This window comes from Stegostoma tigrinum, chromosome 9, assembly GCF_030684315.1.
Source record: "Stegostoma tigrinum isolate sSteTig4 chromosome 9, sSteTig4.hap1, whole genome shotgun sequence".
Lineage (NCBI taxonomy): Eukaryota > Metazoa > Chordata > Chondrichthyes > Orectolobiformes > Stegostomatidae > Stegostoma > Stegostoma tigrinum.
This window is the reverse complement of record NC_081362.1, coordinates 64,755,309-64,776,585: the sequence shown is the minus strand read 5'-3', so window position 1 is coordinate 64,776,585 and position 21,277 is coordinate 64,755,309. Positions and strand designations below refer to the sequence as shown.

Below are 21,277 nucleotides of genomic sequence, written 5' to 3'. Positions count from 1 at the left end.
TTCCCAAAATAAATTATCTTATGGAAACTCAGTAGAAATGTTTTTATCCCTTTATGATATTTTTTGAGGAATCTACCTACAAAGCCAAAAAAGCCAAAGATGGCAGTGGAGTAGGAGGAGTCAGCCCAAGGCCTGTCCGCTATCAACTGCTTTCTTTCTTTTTTTTCTCCTTTCTTACTTTTACTTTAGTTTTTTAAAATTTTTTTCTTTATTTATTCTTTGTTTTCTTTAAAGCCTGGAGGGTGGTGAAGGAAAGGAGGAAGTCTTCATTGGCAGCATCCACAATGCCAGGATGAGCCAGACATGTCACTATCCTGGCCCAGGGTCTCCCGGCAAGTGAGGCGCAGTCCTGGGCTGACTCCCCCAGCCCAGACCTACAGCTGAGCTGAGGCTCCAGTTCCACAGCGAGACCTGGACTCCTGAAAAGCTGAAAGCGGGGTTGGACGAAGGATCAGCAGCAGCATCTGGAGAAGCCCATCAGACAGGGAATAGGAGGTACCAAGCCCGCACATCCCCAGACTCATGGCTCAGTTCAGATGTGGCAGTAGCAGGAATGGTGGCTGTGGAGGCCCATAACCAAGACCCCAGAACTCATCACAGACACCTAGGAGACCATTTCAGAGACTCCAACTGATGTTGAACAGCAGAGGAGGAACAAGAGAGAAAGATGAACTCCACTGCATTTTATTCAATACTTCAAGATGGAGCTGCAACATGGCAACACTTTCTGTATAACATGCAATAAAACCTTTTCACTGTATTTTTATATGTGACAATAAATCTAAATCTAAATCTAAATTTTAAGTGTCTCACCCTAATGTGAAAGTTGGGGATATAACTATTCAAATTTCTGCTGCTGATGTGAGTTGAGTAAGGTCAGGGGGATTTTGAATGCTAAGTGCAACGCCCCAGTCATTCAGGACATATCTATAGCTCCCCACTACTTTGTTAGAAATTGTTGATTGAAGGAAGTGGCCAGCTTCTCAATTGCAGGAAGTATAGTATGGCTCCTCCACTGATCCACTTTGTTCAGACGTTAAAATTTCTCTCTGATAGTCAAGCTGTAATCTTTAGTCTGCACCCACAACAAAGCCCGTCTCTGTCCTATGGTTCCCTTATATATGTAGTCCTACAACTGATGATTGCTGAGTTCCTCTGAATTGAAAATGCTGGAATTCCCAATTTGAGGAGAACACTCTTCCCTGTTGATGGTCTTGCGTGAAAAAAGGCAGAGGCTTCCCTTCCTTAACGCCTAAGAGAGCATGCCTAAATTATATCATGTTTGAAGAAGGAGCCCCCAATACTTTAAGTGAAAAAAATATTCAGGAGCTACAGTGTTGAAAAACAAGAATCCTGGCCATGATACACATTTTACGAAAGTCTTATTCCATTTGTACTTTTCATCTGCTTCATTCACTTACTACTTGTCACTTCATTGTCACACAAACTCGATTAAAAATGTGGCATTCTGTGGTCTTGCTCATGTTCGTCCTGTCGCCAGGGAGACTGATTTTGAGAAAGCAGAGAATAAAGCGTGTTGTACAAGTTAGTACCTGAAACATTGAACTGACATCATAAGTATTGCCATCAGGATATAAAGGACAGTTCCTGGCAGGAGCTAACCAGTCAGCATGGAGTTGCAAGACCGGTTCTATATTTGTTGCCAGTTCTGTGTAAGATTATTTCAGTGATAGTAATGTGGACTTACTCTTAAACTGAGAATGAGGTGTTACCATGGGCTCTCATCAAACTCCAATGTAATACAAGTTGCTACTAATTAACATGTAAACGTGCCTTTATTCTTTATCATGGTCAAATTAATCTTCGGCCGAAAATGATGTCCTCCCCCACCTGGTATTAGTGATGTGGGCACATACAGTTAAGGACAGGTGACAGTGAGTCCCCCAAAGTGCCGCAAATTGTTCTGGTGGATGCAACAGTGACACTATAAATGATAAAATCCCAGGGTTCACTGGGATCTAAACTTATATGATAGCGAATGATGTACAGCCCAAGTGAGCAAAGGTAGAATTTGTGAGTCGAGGCAGAAGCTGTCTGGAGGACCCATTTTCAACATGTAGCTCTGGGTCCAGATGTCAGGGGATCGGCTTATCTGTGCAAAAGATTCAAAACATTTTATTGAACAACATTGAACAACGAAAGCATAGCATAAATCAGTCTGCTAGTCATATCTAGACTATATTAAAGGCAAAAGTACTATAATGCAGTCCACATTAGACGTCAAGTGACATCCAAACTTCTTATCTGCAGGTATCAACATGATGCTTTCTCAATGGCCTGACTAGGAAACATGCAGTAAATCCCACTTTTTTTTTCCTTTTTAGTTGCTGGAGCTATGCTGCATTTCCATTGGATCAATGCAGACTTTGAAAGCAGCAAGCCTCATCATTTCAAGTTTGAAAATTTGATTTTATAGAAGGTGAAGAAGCATACAGTGACCGAGCAATAAAGTTAATATATTTAAAGAAGACATCCTTCCACCTTACACCCAGAGTGAACACATTAAAAAGATTTAATTCTAAGAACTTGGTCAACCTCTTCTAGATGGTTTTTGAACAATAGAAACTCTCCTTTATTTACATTTCCTACCATGACAGGTATTAAATTAGTCACACAAAAGGAAAATATTGGAAACGGTATAACTCTGAAATAAAGCAGATGTCAAAAACACTCAGCAGACCAGGTGCTGTCGTGCAAGTAATTCACTTACATTTTTTTCTTTTTGTAAATTCAAAATGGATTTTTTTATTTTAGCAGTTTCACCCTGATAAAATCTTTTCAAAATGATTCTTAAGATATTTTTGAACAAGTCCCTTTTTGTATCGTGAAAAGAATTTGTTGGATTTCCTGGCTATACCTTGTATCACAGTAGTGTAGTTATAATGTATATTTCGTCAAAGAATCTAATCTAACTTTAAAATGGATTTGAGAAATCTTACAAAATGGTTTCCAGTTGTCACATGACTATCCTTGTGGATTCAGCTGGTAAAGGGAGCATACTGTGCCTCAATAAGAAATCACAGGAGACTTTTGGAAATTCAATTAACATTTCCAAGTGTAAACAGAAGCTCTGTGACAATCATTCCTCTGAAAGTATGCATAGGCCTTTGTGTTTCACCAACTGAGTTGACAGGATAAGAGACATCCAATCTAATGGTCTAGTCAGTTAAAAATGTTCACCACCTCAACTAAAAGAAAATGATTGCTCACCCAATAGCAAATATGGAAGTATTACTCAACAGTTTTAGGGTAGCAGCCCATTCAAGTCTTGATATCCTTAAAAGTCTGGATCTTAGCAACCATTTTGTGTAGAGATCGTGAGAGGAACATCTTAAGCAGTAGCTGCTTCTCAAGAGGGAGGTAGCTGGGTATTCAGGACTGATGAACTGAGCAAAACTACCAGAACAACCTAAAGTGCCACAAAATGAAAACAAGGATTACTCTGCCAGCCCACCTGTGGGAGGAACCTTCAACTATATGACTACAGAAGTCATCGCAGCTGCTGTATCTAACTTCAAGTTTCTAATCCCTTCACTTCAGAAAGAGAATCTTCAAGCAGCCAAGCCTGCAAGAATAGCAGAAACAGATCTCATTTTCACCTTCATATGCAAGTTGTATCCTTACTTTATATCGTTTGCCTGTATTTAGGCTAATAACATCATCATTCTTTACTTAAATATCTTTCAACAATTGTTGTGCAATGCCTTAACATTTTACGTCATTCAAAGAAGAAAGCTGGGTTGCTGATTATTTTTTAATCTAAAACATTGAAAAACTAAAAAGAGAGCAATACGTGATCGTATACAATTTTTTCAGTTCATGGACTGCTCTGAGGCAACGGCTGATGTGATCATAACACTAACCTTTGATGAGCTTATAAACCTTCCCTTCAACAAATGCTAGTAAGACTTGCTTCTGATTCCAAAATAGGCTCAATACGTTTATAGCAATAACATAAAAATATTTCTACAGTTTCTCCCATCTTTCATTGTTTATTAGTTCACAATTTGAATTGCGTACAGTTTCATTTGTGATCCAGAAAATGAAATCTGTTACTTTGATTATTGATTAAAATAGAGGGTGGTGGGTGCCTGGAACACATTGCCAGTGGAGGTGGTAGGGGCGTGCACAATAGCATCATTTAAGATGTATCTAGACAGATGCATGAATGGGCAGGGAGCAGAGGGATACAGACCCTTGGAAAATAAGTGACAGGTTTAGATAGGGGATCTGGATCGGTGCAGGCTTGGAGGGCCAAAGAGCCTGCTCCTGTGCTGTAATTTTCTTTGTTCGTTGTTGTTCTTTAATCAGCAGTGCAGATAAAGAATGGATTTTATAGAGTAAAATGACATCTATGACATCTGGGGCTGAATTTCTCCGGCTTCTGGGAGGTACAGAAACAGGGAGCACAAGAGGGGAGAACATGGCCAGAATGGCTCTCTGACACAATATTGTCATTGGGGAAGTTTCTCAACAGTGGATTATAAAGCAACCGCAGTTCTTTGTTTTATTTTACAGACAAACTTTAAATTTTATGGGAGCTAAGTTTGCAGATAAGCATACTTTGCTAGAACAGATATCATAAGCACAAAAACAAGAACCGAGAACAGCATTCTCTTTTAATGTTTTAGTAGCACAATGGAGTAATAAGTGATATAATAGAAAATGGAGCTCATGATGCTAACAAATTGGCCAGACTGTCTAGAAACAGGTCATAGGTGTCAACATAAAAGGAGAACTATAACTAATAGAAAAGTAGACCCCAATATTGTTGATAATTTTGAGAAAAAAAGAGAATTTTGGATTTTCGATAACATAATGAGCACCAGAAATGATCAAGGTATGGACAACCAATGTTTCAGGTTTGATTCAATGTGCCATATACTCTGAATAGTTCTAATTGGTACAGTAAAATAATTGAAACCGGCATGAGATGGAAAATTCAGAGGATGAAAATACAGATACAATCACTACAGACTGTAACACGGTCAGCCAGGTGGACATCATAGAATATGAGTTCTCTGACTAGGACTGTTAACCTAGTCAGGGAGCCCTGGCTGACAGATTTAAATAAAAGTGTCAGAGGTTCTGCTCATTCTGAAAGCTGGTTCTGAGAGAATTTGATCAGTATCAAAGACTCTCCATGTGTAAATAAAGGACGACTTGATGGCAGGATATGGCCTCTGTGGAGTTATTTCACATACTAAAGAAAGAGCACAATATTGGGCACAAAAGTTTTCAATCAAGTGATGAATGTGCTGATGTCACAGAATTTTGATTGTACAGCATTGGACAGTGGACGAACATTTATCATTAACTAAAATGATACCTAGATTTGTTTGAGTTATCAGGATTAGGACAACATTAAGGAATTTGAGAGTTCCAGTTTCAGATCTGGGGATTATAACACACTAAAATCTGGAAAGAGTTGTCACTCATTGTAAAATAGCCAAAATCAATCATTTTATAACACAGATGTAGAGTCTGGTGAAGTACCATTGTTATTAAGTAAGCCATTGATGAAAAAAACGCATGAAATGGGAAGGGAAAATAACAAGCTATTGTGTTTAGAAAATCTGTGAATTTGCAGTTGTCACAGCCAGACATTGTTTTCCTTTAATGGAACATAACCCCTCCTGTAAAAAACATGAAAGAACTGTTATTTATATTGGTGGGTAGAAAATTAAAAGACAAAATGTCAAATGTGGAAATTACAAGGCAATTTGCCAATGTAGCCCCTTAAAAGATTAAAAATGTTAGTAAAGGGTGCAGAAATAAGGGATGGGGAGTATGCTAAAATTATCAAAAAAAATCATGATAGATGTGAGATTTGTTAGAAATATCAATGCATACCATTTCAATGAATAGTTGGTCTGCCTTTACCAAGAGATTTCAATGAAATTGAGGCTATGGATTTAAAGATATAGAATAAAGAAAGTAAGCACTTTAGTTTTACATTTGATAGATTTGGCAAGCAGATGTTGCCATTCAAATTAATACATTGCAAAAATAAGAAAATACTAGTGGATATGGAAATGGAACAGTGGATAGGGACCAGACATGGACCATCGACAAACTTTTCTGCTGATAACGGGGGGTGGAAATTTGCTAATGATGAATTTAGAGAAATGTGTGCAGTTATGAACATTCAGCCGATTGAGCCCATTAAATGCAGAGGGAACACTGGAAGTTAAATAGATGTGTATTTCTCATTAAAGGCCATCTAAATTAAATGCACACACTGTCATATTTTACTGGCATGATGAGGGGTAGTTCACAGGCATCTTTATGTTGCATGTAAATATTTTATTTTGTGGCGTGGGAGCAATACAATTAAAACATTTCCTTTAAAAGGGTTTAAAGCAGAACTCACAATTGGAGGTCAGGCTTCCTGGACTTTTTACTGCATTGGATCAGAAATCAGGTAGAATGGATGAAGTAACTCTTTACTTCAGCAATTTTATTTGGCTAGTATTTGCCCAAGTACTATTATTTAAAATAAGGCCTCACAGAAAAAGATGCTGCTGCTTTGAAAACTGAAATAGAGAGATTGTGAAGACCTATTGTATAACTAAATTAAAATAAAAATGGATCATTGCATTTTGAAGTTTCCACCCTGGGAGATGACAAGAACATGAAACATTTTGCTTTTGGTGATGTTTCTTAAACAAATCTTTGTGATGAGTTCTTAGGAGTAGGTGGGATTATAGTTTTTTTTGTGTGGAAAGGGAGATAAATGTTGCCTTTTAGTTTAGGAAGCTATAAAGATCAGAAGGGCAGCAAAAAGCATTTTAGGGCAAAAACTCTTGCTCTTTGCGATGGGTAGATATAGTGTTTTCTTGCCAAAATGTTGGAAGAAATTCCACAAAGATCTAACAGAAATACCCATTGAGTGCTACATTGATAATAAGTCACCATAGGTTAATGCACCCTTAACGAAGGGTGGGAATAAAAAATAGACTGGGGGTTGAAGTGGAAAAATCTCCAATTGAAATGGGTGATAGGAGCAGTCATCAGAAAAAATCATCAGAAACCTGATTGCTTCTATCACCCATTAGTTTCTGACTGCTTCCTTTGTAAAACCATAACTTTGAAAAAAGTTTTACATTCTTGAAAGAGGACACTTGGAATGTGAATGAGCAAATAAAAATAGGGATGCTTAATCTGTTGTCATTTTCTGTATTTTGCTTTGTTGATTTTAATTATCATTTTTATACACTGTATATTGATCTTTTAAAAAGGATTGTATTCCATTAAACATTGAATAAGATCCGATAGGATGTCTAAGAACTGATGGAATAAGGGCACAGACGATGGATAAGGTGATTAGTTGGGTTGGAATTGTTTGTATAAATACAGGGAGTGAGTAATCAGTGGGTGTGAGGTTTAGACGATGTGGTTAACAGAAATAAAAATTTCACTAAAAGTGTTGACTTGAATTTTTCTAGTGTATAAAATGCTGCATGTTCCATGGAGACTGGTCACCAATGTGGATCATAAAAGGCCCTTTACCAACAATTTTACATGGTTGCCAACATATTAGTGACCGTAGCTGGGCTTTCCTTGCTACTTGCCAGTTTCACGGATACGACCTTTCTGTAGCAGTCTGGGGTAAGGGTGGGGAAATGGAAATGGAGCAGGGCCACCACATTCAGACTGTGAGCATGAATAGACAGAGCCCATGGCTCCACCAATTTCCCGCACTCCCCCCTCCCTGGGAGTTTCCTTCCATTTGTAAACCGCCATTTTTATTGGTCCTCTCTGACAGCAATCTAATATTGAGTTGGACAGAGCTGGGTCTATTCTGAATCCGATGGAAATTCATCAGCCTGTCACACTCTAATAACATGGTGGGATGATCATTTGTGAGGTGATGTGGGGAAAATGTACGTCTTAGAGGCTGACCAGATCCTAGTGCTCTAATAAACAAATTGGAAGTAGTGACTGATGATTAACCAATATTATCCTCTCAGTGTCAACCAACTGTGAGGAAATCCAATTTGGGGATAAACACCAGATTATGTTTACATGGAAACTGTGCATTTTTGCTGTTGGTCTTCAAAATGAAAGGATCAATTTGCATATATTGGGTGGAATTTTACCAAACCTGATAGAGTAGGACAGAACATAAGGTGCATTGAACAATTAAGATATAATGTGCTTGCCTGGAACAACAATGTCCTGAAACTGGTTCCATATTTTCTAAGGAGTGCGAAATATAGCGTGGATTTGCTGCTCATTTAGAATGCAACAAAGATGAATTCAGATGCAGTTGAACGTCATTTTATGGAGTTAATAAAGACCACCATGGGGATTACTAACTGTCAGATTGCAGACAGGTTAAGTATAGCGGCAACAAGGTGAGCCATCAGTGCCACCTCTGGAAAAGAGATATTGGGGAAATTTTGTTGGCTGACAGGGAGAACACAGGCACGGAGTCATAATTAGAGTCTCTAAGGTTGGAGCCTGCATCAGAGGTTGGATGATCTGAAAAGGAGGTGGAGATGGACATGTTCAGGAGGTAAGGTCCAAAGCAATGTTGACTGCGAGGAAAGAGCTATGAGGAAGAGGAATTAACTGGCCTTGGGCTAATGTGTTCAGTCATTGCGGCTGCTGTGAGAAGGGAAGCAAGAGGGACGAAGGGCAAGACATGAATGGCTTCATATCAGGAGTGGCACATCATGCCAGCCTATGGCTGGGCACAACAAAACGTCTGCAGAAAGGACCTGCCAACAACCTGTTGTGCAAATAACGGCCTTTCCGCAGCAGATAGTGCACTCGACTCACCTCCATGATCTGCTATTGTACAAACGCCTGCGTCAGTGCTGAGATCGGTAAGAAACTTCCTCTGACTAATGAGGCCTTGCTGTAGGAGAAGCTGAAACCCATGGAATTTAGTGGAGTCTGAGCATTAATGGATCTGAGCACTTATGCATCCGAAGCTTTCAAGGGATCAACTGGGCTGACTTGTGGGAGCTGTTAGGCTGCAGCCCATCATGGTATTAATGCCTGATTCTAAAGGGCTGGTACCTGTCATACTGGTCAGCAGTGTTATGCAAAATCTTGCATCAAGGAGGTTCCAATGCCTTCAATAGCATTGGTCACATCCTTATCAAACAAGGAGGACATGGAGAACAGGTTGAGCAGTTCACGCAGACTGAGTATCTCCAGGAGGCAACACGAAATAAGAGGCATTGGAACAAAGTGCAAGAATATCTCATAGGCAGCCATTTCCCATGACACTAATGTTGTTTCAACATCAGTTCAATAAAAAAACTTGGTTTGATGTGAACCCGCTGTTGTCACTTCCATTTCACACGTCAATATCCAGCACTCAGTTTCACTGTGTGCACTGAGAAAAGGTGGGGAATTGTGCAAACACAGCTTACCTCACCCCAACACTATTGGCTCTTTGAAGGAGCAAGTTTGGAGATGATATCTGAAAAGCAACAGGGAATCATGGATAGCCAACAGCACTAGCTGTGGCATAAATGTAATCATCAATGCTCTGTTAGGGCTTAACAAGTGCAAACACCCATAAACATTGTGTGTGTCTAGATGTGCTGCTGAGCAAGCTGTTGTATGCTCCCAAGAGTTATTGCCTCTGTGTGTGGAAAGAGGTTGATGATTGGGCTGGGATGATCTTGGCTGCCCAAAGCCTGATATCACTCACAAGCTGAAGGAGGATCCTGTTTGGTACAGGACCTTCTCCAGCCATTTGCATATACTGGTGGTTCCTGCATCACCGGCAGAGGGCTGAGGAGCAGCTCTCGACACTCAGTAGTGTGAGACAATAGTGCACGGGAAGTGAAAGTCTACAGTATGCATTCCATGCTTTGAATTCAGTTGAAAATAACAGCAAGAGTTTCATACAGGGCTCGTGGCACTGCCTCACCTATCACAGCGCAAGTTCAAAGATAAAGGCGAACTCATTAGTCTGGCTAGGAAACTTCAAGCTAATTTAATGGTTAATCAAATGATTGAGAACTTGTCAATTTCAGTAGTGACAACTGGAGTAGTGTCACCAGGAGCATGATGATCCTTGCTGGGTAAGAGGATGAGTGGGGTATTTCACCAGGGTCAGGCATTCATTCATAAAATGCCCCTGCTTTCACTCTTAGACAAGACAAGAATGAATGAATGATTTTATTGTCACATAATTAACTCAGCCACATTAGGGGCATTTAAACAGTCCTTGGATAAGCATATGGATGATGATGGGATAGTGTAGGGGGGGATGGGCTCAGATTAGTTCACAGGTCGGTGCAACATTGAGGGCCGAAGGGCCTGTTCTGCGCTGTATTGTTCTATGTTCTATGTTCTCTATGTTCTATATGTTTAGGAACGTCCAGTGAAAAGTTTTTTGTCACAGCACTCCAGCACCCCTTGACTTACAAAATGAATAGAAAGAAATTACTTAAGTAGAGTTCATCTTCTGTTTAAATTGGGTCTCAAGCACTCCACCAAGGCTGCTGCAAGGTCTCTGCAAGGTGTCCCGGGCCTCAAGGATTTCCACTACGGGCACAGCAACAACAACGATGATGCTGATGCCCCAGGTGACCCCTTAACTCCGCTGCTGCCAGCCCCTTGCCAACACCACTAACAGACCCCACCCCTAGCCTACCGCAGTGTAGAATATGAGGGAGAATCAGAGGTTGTCTTCCATCAGCCTTAGGGCCGGTGGGCACCAGGAGTCCGTGAAGTGCTGGTTAATGGTCACATAATTGCCTTAATTGGCCAAAGGGCTGGTGAATGTTAGGCACAAGAACCCTCACCATGCCACTTGATTTGCCAACAAAAGGCATGGGTGGAACTTAAAGTTCTGACTAAAGTTAAGTTCATAATTACCAGAGACTGACTAAGGTATCCTAACTCCTTGCTATTCTAAACACTCAATGTTTGAGTTGCTGTGCACATTACTAATTCATCCTAGTGATTTGGACCACTCTTCCATGGGGACTGCAAACCTTGACTGAATGCGATAATTGCCCTCTGGAGTGATACTTCTTCCAAAAGCCTCATAATGCATCACATCAGATTGTTGCATCTTCAGTTTTATTGCTAATTGCACCCTCACCCAATGTCCCCCATTTAAAACGTAGCTGAAGAATTGTACAATCTGAAACATGCCAGCTCTCTCACCCGCAGTCTTGTTGCAGGAGTTTTACAAGTTGTTTGCTTCAACATACTGAGGCAGAAATCTGAATGTGGCCTACGTCCAACAAGTTTGGCAGTGATGGGGCACAATGCACTTGCTTCTCCCAGGCCTGCAGCTGGATCGTGACATTTACTCCAGTTAGAAGGACGTTTTAGCTTTGTAATTAAATCACAGAATTCTAATGTACATACACTTAAATGTCTTCACAAGCAATTCATTTATCTGATATTTTAACAGTAGCTTATTTTAAAGAGGCTAAAACCTTTTATAAATTAATAAAGTATTTGTTGAAGCAGATGTTAAGCATTCATATTCTCAAGTCCCTCAATGTAACATCAAAATCTGTGAATTTTACAATGTTCATGATAATCACATAATTGGACCACAAAATGTGTAATAATATTAGTTAGGAGACCTCGAAGCTGATCATCATGCTTGGAGATATTGGGGGCTGATGGTGGGGCTGTGGGGATGGTGGGGGTTGTTGGTCGGGAGCTGATCGTAATATATGACCCACCTCAGGTGGAGATTGGTAGCATCAGAAGGAAACACAGTGCAAATATTGAGATGGCAAGAACTGCAGATGCTGGAGTCAGAGATAACAAGTGTGGAGCTGAAGAAGGGTCCCAACCTGAAACATCAGCTTTCCTGTTCCTCTGATGCTGCCTGGCCTGCTGCATTCCTCCAGCTCCACACTTTGTTAGCAGTGTGTAAACATTGGTAGCTTTGTACATTTGGCACTGAATTTGCATCTGCCTTCTGGTTCCCCTCAGCAATGAGGCTGTGGAGACTGATAATAACTTCCACAAGTCGAGTTTGACTCCAGCACTTAACAGGACACTGTAAAGGTGAGAGTTTAGGGATTAAGCAGATGCTTTAATGACAGAAGAAAATATCAGAAAGAATTCCCAATGTTCTAGTCTGCATTTCACCTTTGTGATGCCTCATTGCTGTGTTCAGACAAGACTAGGAAGCATGCTAATGAAAATGAAAAGATGAAATGGCTGGTTGATCAGTAAGTGAGGAATGTGGCACAGAATTTGTGGATTCAATCTGAAGGTGGTTTTAACACGCAATCAGGGCAGAAAAGGCAAATACGCTGATCCCTCCTGATACAAACATCACCCCAAACACATCTCAAGCCTTCACCTGCACATCACTCCTCACACTAAGCTTTCTTGTAGATGTGTCCCTCCTTTAATGCATTTCCTCACATCCCCCAATGCCACTCCATAACTAATAGCCATTATCATCTTAATACCATGTCGCACTTCATAGTCACCCTTGACAAATGACAATATTCCATACAGTTAATCCATCCCACTTTTCTCTTTCATAGGTCATTTCTTTCCTTGTGGGTAATGAGAACACAGAGCATGACAGAGACGCTGAATAACCAGAGATGGTTCTCTGTCAATGTCACAATTAATATCTGCAGAAAAGGACACTTTGTAGATGCCCAGAGGCTGACATGCACCTCCCAGTCGCAAACCATTTCAACCCCCCCCCTCCCATTCCTCAGACAACATGTCCATCATGGGCCTCCTGCAGTGCCACAATGATGCCACCCAAAGGTTGACAGCAGTTGGAGATGAGGAGGTCAAGGGAGGGTAGGAGGCCTGGGGGTGGTGTCCAGGAGGAGGACTTATAGTGGAAGCAGGTGAAGGGGTCAGTGGAGGGAGGGTTAGGCTCCCGGTTAGAGAAGTGAGCGTGGAGGCGAAGGCGGTGGAAAAACTGCTCTATGTCCAAACGTGACTGGTATTCGTTGATGTGTGGGTGGAGGGGGGCAAAGGTGAGCCCCTTGCTTAGGACTGACCATTCGTCCTCAGTCAGTGGGAAGTCTGGGGGGATGGTGAAGATTCGGTAGGGCTCAGTGTGCCTGTCTCTGGGGTTGCTGGCTGTGGAGGTTGTGGGCGGAGCGATGAGGTTGTCGGCTGTGGGTGTGGTTCCGTCGGCGTCAGCCATGGGCGGGGTTCCGTGGGCAGTGGGAGGAGCGGGGTGGGTGGCAGCAGCAGCGGCACCTTCCCCTGCAACCGCAGGAAGTGCTACACTTGCCCCCACACCTCCTCCCACACCCCCATCCCAGGCCCCAAGATAACTTTCCATATTAAGCAGAGGTTCACCTGCACATCTGCCAATGTGGTATACTGTATCCACTGTACCCGGTGTGGCTTCCTCTACATTGGGGAAACCAAGCGGAAGCTTGGGGACCGCTTTGCAGAACACCTCCGCTTGGTTCGCAATAAACAACTGCACCTCCCAGTCGCAAACCATTTCAACTCCCCCTCCCATTCTTTAGATGACGTGTCCATCATGGGCCTCCTGCAGTGCCACAGAGATGCCACCCGAAGGTTGCAGGAACAGCAACTCATATTCCGCTTGGGAACCCTGCAGCCCAATGGTATCAATGTGGACTTCACAAGCTTCAAAATCTCCCCTTCCCCCACCACATCCCAAAACCATCCCAGCTCGTCCCCTCCACCCACTGCATCCCAAAACCAGCCCAGCCTGTCTCTGCCTCCCTAACCTGTTCTTCCTCTCACCATCCCTTCCTCCCACCCCAAGCCGCACCTCCATTTCCTACCTACTAACCTCATCCCACCACCTTGACCTGTCCGTCTTCCCTGGACTGACCTGTCCCCTCCCTACCTCCCCACCTCTACTGTCCTCTCCACCTATCTTCTTTTCTCTCCATCTTCGGTCCGCCTCCCCCTCTCTCCCTATTTATTTCAGAACCCTCTCCCCATTCCCCTCTCTGATGAAGGGTCTAGGCCCGAAACGTCAGCTTTTGTGCTCCTGAGATGCTGCTTGGCCTGCTGTGTTCATCCAGCTTCACACTTTATTATCCCCAATTTTTACAAGTGTTCTGTTCAGTCATTAACTCAAAGATTCTCCATTTTGTTCTTTGCGTTTTAGCTGCTGGTTCTTCATGCATCAGTAGTTATTCTGTTCGTGTCTCTCAATGTCTCACTGCCTGTCTCCAAAAAGCAGCTACCTTATTTTCTCTATCTAGGTATGATTCATTTTCATTAGACTTTTTTGTCCATAACAACCAGACCACAAGAGAGAAGGGAGAGATTGTAAAAGTTTTGTTGTCTTGTAAAGACCTACATTCATAACATTATTGAACGAGCAACTGCCTAGATGAAGCATCAAACACAGCAGTCAAAAAATTTATGCTCGCTTTAACAAATGGTTTTCACACAAACTATTCCATTTTAAATCGGACTGCTAACCATTCATTGTCCCTAAGCTCTGCCATAAGTGCTTTCTGGCTTCTTGCTAACGGAGAAAAATGAATGTACCATGAGAGGGTTGATGGTGAAAGGGATATGGAAGCAGGGAATTGGCTTGCAATATTTCCATTTCAGTCAATATTACAATTGCCACCCAATATCTCAAAGGAACTGCTGGAAAAAGCGTTTACAAGGCCTTCAAATCTTTAAAACCTAAAAGGCATTGACCCAGAACGATCTGACAATTCTGATTCCACGTTTAATATTAATGGGAGTTCACCATGTAGAGCTGCCCAGAGAAGGAAGAGTAGCTTAGAAATTGAACATGTGTATGTAAATGGGTATGTTACTCTGTGTTGGATTGTTCAGTTTCTGTTTCCTGTTTAAGTTTCATAAATGTTGCATTCTTGCAATATTTTCCTGTGGCCAATTTTGGCTGAAACCAGGTGAATGGCTTTTTTAAATTGTGATGATTTAACATTGAGAATTGAGTTGATATGAAAGTGTTACTTGGCTAATTGTATGACTGCTTTGTATTAAAAGAAGGCGTTGGGAAATTGGGCTTAATATCTGTCTGTCGGCTGGGTACTCTAACTGAATTTCACAATTATGATGGCATTCTTGACAGCAATTTACATTACTGCTCGCATATTTGCCGCATCGTTTCCGTCCTCTTTCACCTCCTCCACCAAACAGCCACTATGTATTTTGCCTTGAGCTTCTGAAGATTAATTTCTCATTGCTGTGTAATGCTGTGCAGATTTTAGTACTGTAGACTTTGATTGGGTGTGTGTTTGTGCATTGAAGAGTGATTTCAGATTTATCTAGGCACCTGAACCAAGTCTTGTGCTCACTGATGGCTTTCTCAATAACACATGATTGAAATAAGACTTTTCTTGTTCCTGGGCCTCACTGGTAGGATTTCTCCTAGATCTCTGGGCACCCCTTGGCTCCAAATAGCCACCCAGTAAGCTGGTTTTGAGCTGGGAAGGTATCAGGAACAATGGACCACCATAGGATGAATGCGTCAACGTATCTGCCAGGGAACCAGATGCTTACCTGCAGAAAGATCTTTCATGATTACGTATCAGTTGTACTTTGCTGGAATAGAAGCCTTTACGCGAGGGAAACTTAATCACCATGTACGTGTAGTCAATTATGCCCGACATCTGAGGGTTAGTAGTCAGCTGCAAATCCAAGTTCCCATTCACTCTGACTGGCATCAAAGGTAGCAAAGCGATCATAATTTTCTCCTCAGCTAAATATGTCGTCAGTAATGTGTGTCATGCAGATACAGGCAACCAACTGCAAGATCCGATACATGTGTCTAGCAGACCTGTGGACTGAGCCAGAGGTAAAGCAGCTAAAGATAGTGATTACTTCAACAGCAGCCAGCAAAACATAGCATTTAGGTCCACTTTCAGAGAGTTCACCTTCCTGCCAGCTGCAAATAGCTACCTACTGATGCCAAATTCAGAGACTCCTGAAATACTCATGTTCCAGTACGTCAAGGAGGTTGGCCCTTTGCTTGTACACCCTGTGTCTTTTCTCACAAACAGTCCCTGTATCCCTTCTTCTGTGAGGATAAGGTTGCTGCTGCTCCTACACTGCTGACATCAACATTTGAGGTCCAAGCTAACAGATTAAAGAGGATTCTTCAAAGATTTACATATAATTAAGGAAGAAAGCAAACACAGAACATGCTAGAGAAATTCAATGAGTCTGGCAGCATCTGAGGAGACAGAAACAAGGTTAACATTGCGAGTCTGATAGCACTTCTTCAGAAGGGTCTTCTGAAGATTCTGAGAAAGAGCCAGAGTGTATTCAAAATAATAACACTTCTGTTTCCACAAGTGCTGCCAGATCTGCTGAGTTTCTCCAGCATATTCTATATTTGTTTCAGATTTCCAGCATCCACAGTATTTTGCTTTTATTTGGAAAGAAAACACTTGTGAGTTCTGCTTCTTATGACTTTTGTTTTCCTCTGCACAGTGGCTCAGTGGTTAGCACTGCAGCCTCACAGTGCCAGGGACCAGGGTTCGATTCTAGCCTCCGACAACTGTCTGTGCAGCATTTGCACATTCTCCCTGTGTCTGTGTGGGTTTCCTCCCACAGCCCAAAGATGTGCAGGCTGGGTGCATTGGCCATGCTAAATTGCCTGTAGTGTTCAGGGGTGTGTGGGTTATAGGGGGATGGGTCTGGGTGGGATTCTTCAAGGGGCAGTGTGGACTTGTTGGGCCGAAGGGCCTGTTTCCACACTGTAATGAATCTAATCTAAAAAATTGTTGTGTTCTCACCTTCCTTTCACTGACAAGTACCAAGAAGCCTACAAATACCTTGCAATCACAGTTAAAACTCACAATAATGTTGTTTTACAAGCTGTTAGGATATTGTAATGAACATCCAATTTCTCCCAAAAGGGTCGCTTGCATGCAGTCTCACGTGCCACAGATAAATGGGGAAGATGGAAGGTCAGAGTGCACTTCCCAACATTGTCTTGAGTTCAATTTTTTTTAACCCCTTCCCACTCCCAAACCCATTCGCTCCTGCGAGTAAAATTTCTCCCCAGTGTTCGGAGTTAAATTATTCCTTCTATCAGCAACGATGCTTCACCACTAAAGGGGAGCAACTTTTTTCAATAGTTGAGATTAATCTGCTGACTTTGGCACATTTATGAAAAGAATTCAGAATGCTCTGATGGTACATGAGTCATGTTTAGGCAGCTGCTTCTTGACAGGTCTTTCTACCGATAAACATTTGAGGGCAAATCAAATGGATAAACTGGGAGGCTGATGAATGATTTACCATGTCCAGATGCACATTTGCTTTAATGCAAACTTTGGAATAATAAAATAATTTTCACCCTCACCGTGTGGCCAGCATCCCTAATCCTGCAGCAGAAGTATCTGTGACCATACTTATAAATTAGTAGTGTTGGGCATGGGTTCAATTGGACTGAATGTTCGTCTGACAACTGGCCGAATTAAGGTGGACAGCTGAAAATAGCATTCTGATCAACCACTACATCCCATTATATTGATGCTGCTGTTGTCATGAATTCAATATCTCGATACCAGGCATTTTATATTATTACAAAATATTGATCAGGACCAAAGCTTTTCAAGGAAGGATGCAAAATTTAGACAATTAACATGTGCATCAGAATCTACAATGTTGCTAAATGAATTAGAATTGAGAAATCTCTTGCTAAACAATCAGTAGAACTGGGTGGCAATAGAACAGAAGCCAGTTTTGCCCTGCTTTCAGGACATTTGGTCTGCTCAAGTTTCTAGCTTGGTCTGAAGCAGGAAATGAGTGAAAAAGCAACATGATGATTCTGTGATCAGAGATAATGGAAACTGCAGATGCTGGAGAATCCAAGATAACAAAGTGTGAAGCTGGATGAGCACAGCAGGCCAAGCAGCCCTCTCTGATGAAGGGTCTCAGCCCGAAACGTCAGCTTTTGTGGTCCTGAGATGCTGCTTAGCCTGCTGTGTTCATCCAGCTTCACACTTTGTTATCTTATGATGGTTTTGTGTTCGTTTTTAATCAGTGCTCCTGCTGGGTGACAAGTCTAGTCAATTCCCAGGAATTGCAGCATCAGGTCCAGGATTTCTAGTGACTGATTTTTCAAACAAAAAGTGTTTATAATAGGTTGTGCTATAATATATTTCAAGCCAATTCCAGACTGTTTTGTTCTTTCAGGCATTGTGTTATAGTTACCTTTTGATTATATTTGCCACAACATCATTATTGACACCAATGGATTTCTAAATGACATTTCTCAAACCAACATATCCAGAAGAAATAAAAAACCTGTGGAGCCAGACCCAGGTTGTTTGAGTGATATTTTATGGCCATCTACCACATGGGTTTTATAGTATACTGCTCCTATTTTTCAATTTATGTGCTCTTTCCTTACCATGTTTATTCCCACTGAAGAAGGGTCACTGGACCCAAAATATCAAATCTGCTTTCTTCTCCACAGATGCTGCCAGAGTTGCTGAGTTTTCCCAGCGATTTCTGTACTTGTTTATTAATAGCACTGTGCAATGAATAGTTATGTTATAATATGCAAAGGGCTCAAATGCCAGTTCCTGCAGCCTTGACAAAAGTTATTAATGGGTAAACATATCAACTGAACCTTCACATTGGCTTTTGGAAATGTTGTCCACTATTGTAACCTCTCTGTTTATTGTCACCTTCACACTAAATTCCACTTCTACACTAGGTGTTTCATACTGTCCCTCACCTGAGATATAGTGGCTGTTAGGTTAAACCACCACTGGTCATCTCTCTCTAATGAGAGAGCAGCCCCATGGTCTAGTAAGATTATGGCCACTTTAATTTACCAGCTAAAATATACTTGAGTTTTATGTATTGCATAAATGATTATTTAGATGTGTTTACATGGAGAATGAAGTGTGTTTTGATATGACTTGTTTTAGATGAGATCCAATTCCCACCATTTAGAATGAATCTGCACTTAAATGATCATGCCCCACCTAACTCAACATCAACCAGCTAAAAGTGGATGAAGTCTAAACATAAAATACAGGCTAATGTCTGTGAGATAATTTAAATGTTCAAATCTCCTTTTAATCAATTAAAATTTTGCAATCTTCTTCAGGAAGTTCTGTGTTTTAAGAACATAGCCACATCATTTTGCCACTTCTCCAGAACCTGTTGCCTTGAATTCACATCTTGATTGCATGCCATTATCAAATGAAAACATCTGTTGTCACATTAATGCTGTCTGTTCCAAAGCAGAAGGGGCTAGGGAAGCATTGTCAAATGTACAACCCTATCCTTCTATTTCCATTCGTATTAGCACGATTCCAGTAAAAATAACTGAAGTACACTTGTTCTAAACCAGAATTTGTTCTTTCAGGATCTGTCCTTGAAATAGCCTGTATGTGGACTTTGAATCATTAAAGTACTCAAGGAAAACATAATAAGGTCAGAATATGTCACAGAATTACAGCATTGTGCATACAATATATAATATTTCAATTTCCCAGGATGCTTGTCTGTATTGCATTGACACGGAACCAATATATAATCTCAAGAATTTTACATAATTTGTCATCAACATTGCTTTTGATTTACTTACATACGGAATCAAAGAGCCTGTTCATAATCCAGAGTTCAGATCCAAGAAGTAGTCGATATTCAGGGAGGTTTCCCAATCGTTGCTTTAGTTTTATTTTACATCCCTGGAGTTAAGCTACAAGACATTACTATGTAATGAAATGCTTATGAAAACATTGATTCATGCAGAACCAATGCAACTATACAAATGAACACCAACAATGCCAACTGGATTGGATTATTCCTTTTGAACACGATGCCTTGCTCAAATGATGAAGTACATGACAGTCTAGTCATTGATTAAATATTTTAATACTAGAGAATGGTCAAAGAAAGTAAATGTCACCGACATTTGATACGCTGTACCCTGGTTCTGCTGGATATACTTGCATATGAGCAATGGCCTTTGTTTTAATGGCTATAGGGCAGTGTTCAAGATATTTTGTTTCTTAAGCGATGAAAACCTGCACGTTTATTTGGATCAGTTCACTGGGGAAAACTGGTAGCTGGTCATGAAAATATACAGTACAAAGCTCACTGGCGTCTGGCCTTAAACACAGACACAAAAATAAAGTTTAAGTTAAGATAACAAAGTACTAATATTGACTCTGTCAATGTCCAACAATTTTTTCCACTCCACACTGATCTCATTAAGTGAATGATTTACCGGAATTTCCTCCCCTTGGTAGAATTTGATTATCTTTTCTTTTAACCTCAGGCATTCTGGCCTGGATATTTTCAGGTAGGCCTTGACACTAAACTGATATTTTAAAATGTCACATGTTTATGTCACTTCAGGCGATTCACTTTCCTGCTCTTTAACCTGGGGACTGCTTCCTTTTTCTTTACTTTTAATGGAGGGTGGAAATAGTACTCCACTATGATCTGCTAATGGTGAATGCATGAAGCTATTCTTCTTATCTTGTAAGAATTTTCATTGCTGCCCACCCAGATTGTTCAGTGCCTGGAGTTTACTCACCTTTCATCGTCAGCAGCCTGATGCACACAGGTCACTGGCACCTCTATGCCTTAGAAATGCATCTTTTAAATTATTTTAAGGAAAGATCTCTTCGTTGCTGCATTGCAACATGAAAGAGGTTTTGTTTGAATGACTACATAGTGTCTGGCACAAGCAGGGAAATAAATTAACCGATACCAGTTTTTATGTTATATTTTTAATCATAAAGTTACTAATGTCAGCATTCTTGAAGCAAATATTGTCAGCTCCTTTGGAATCAACTTTCTTGTACTTCTATTGCTTTACATGTTATCTTCATGTTTCTGAACAATAACCCTGTAACTTCATTGTAATATGCTTTATTATTTATGGAATTTGATATTAGTAATTTAAATGTTATTTATTGCCCACCTGCATTCAGCCAATATAAGTAAGAATAAGGAGTTTCTTAATTCACTCTCAAAAACAAGTCAAACACAATAACCTACATGGAAAATTTCTGTGGAACATAGTTTCAGTATTTAAATGAAACAGGGTAATAAAATGTGAGGCTGGATGAACACAGCAGGCCAAGCAGCATCTCAGGAGCACAACATCCAGCCTCACATTTTATTCCTGAGATGCTGCTTGGCCTGCTGTGTTCATCCAGCCTCACATTTTATTATCTTGGAATTCTCCAGCATCTGCAGTTCCCATTATCTCTGATACTATTTTAACCTCACTGCGAAGCCTCTTCCAGGGATGCCTAACCTGAAGAAGTTACCCTCCTCCCTCCGGAGCTTTTGTGCTCCTGAGATGCTGCTTGGCCTGCTG

At 41.0% G+C, this 21,277-nt stretch overlaps 1 long non-coding RNA gene across 1 annotated transcript; it reads right to left on the bottom strand.

The window, feature by feature from the left end:
- Window positions 1–1,776: 1,776 nt before the first annotated feature.
- On the bottom strand, window positions 1,777–19,985 carry LOC125455163 (uncharacterized). The gene is made up of 3 exons (XR_007248169.2): window positions 19,529–19,985; window positions 15,475–15,758; window positions 1,777–2,113 (listed from the first exon to the last, which is right to left on the bottom strand). It is a non-coding gene; the product is annotated as an uncharacterized LOC125455163 (long non-coding RNA).
- Window positions 19,986–21,277: the final 1,292 nt, after the last annotated feature.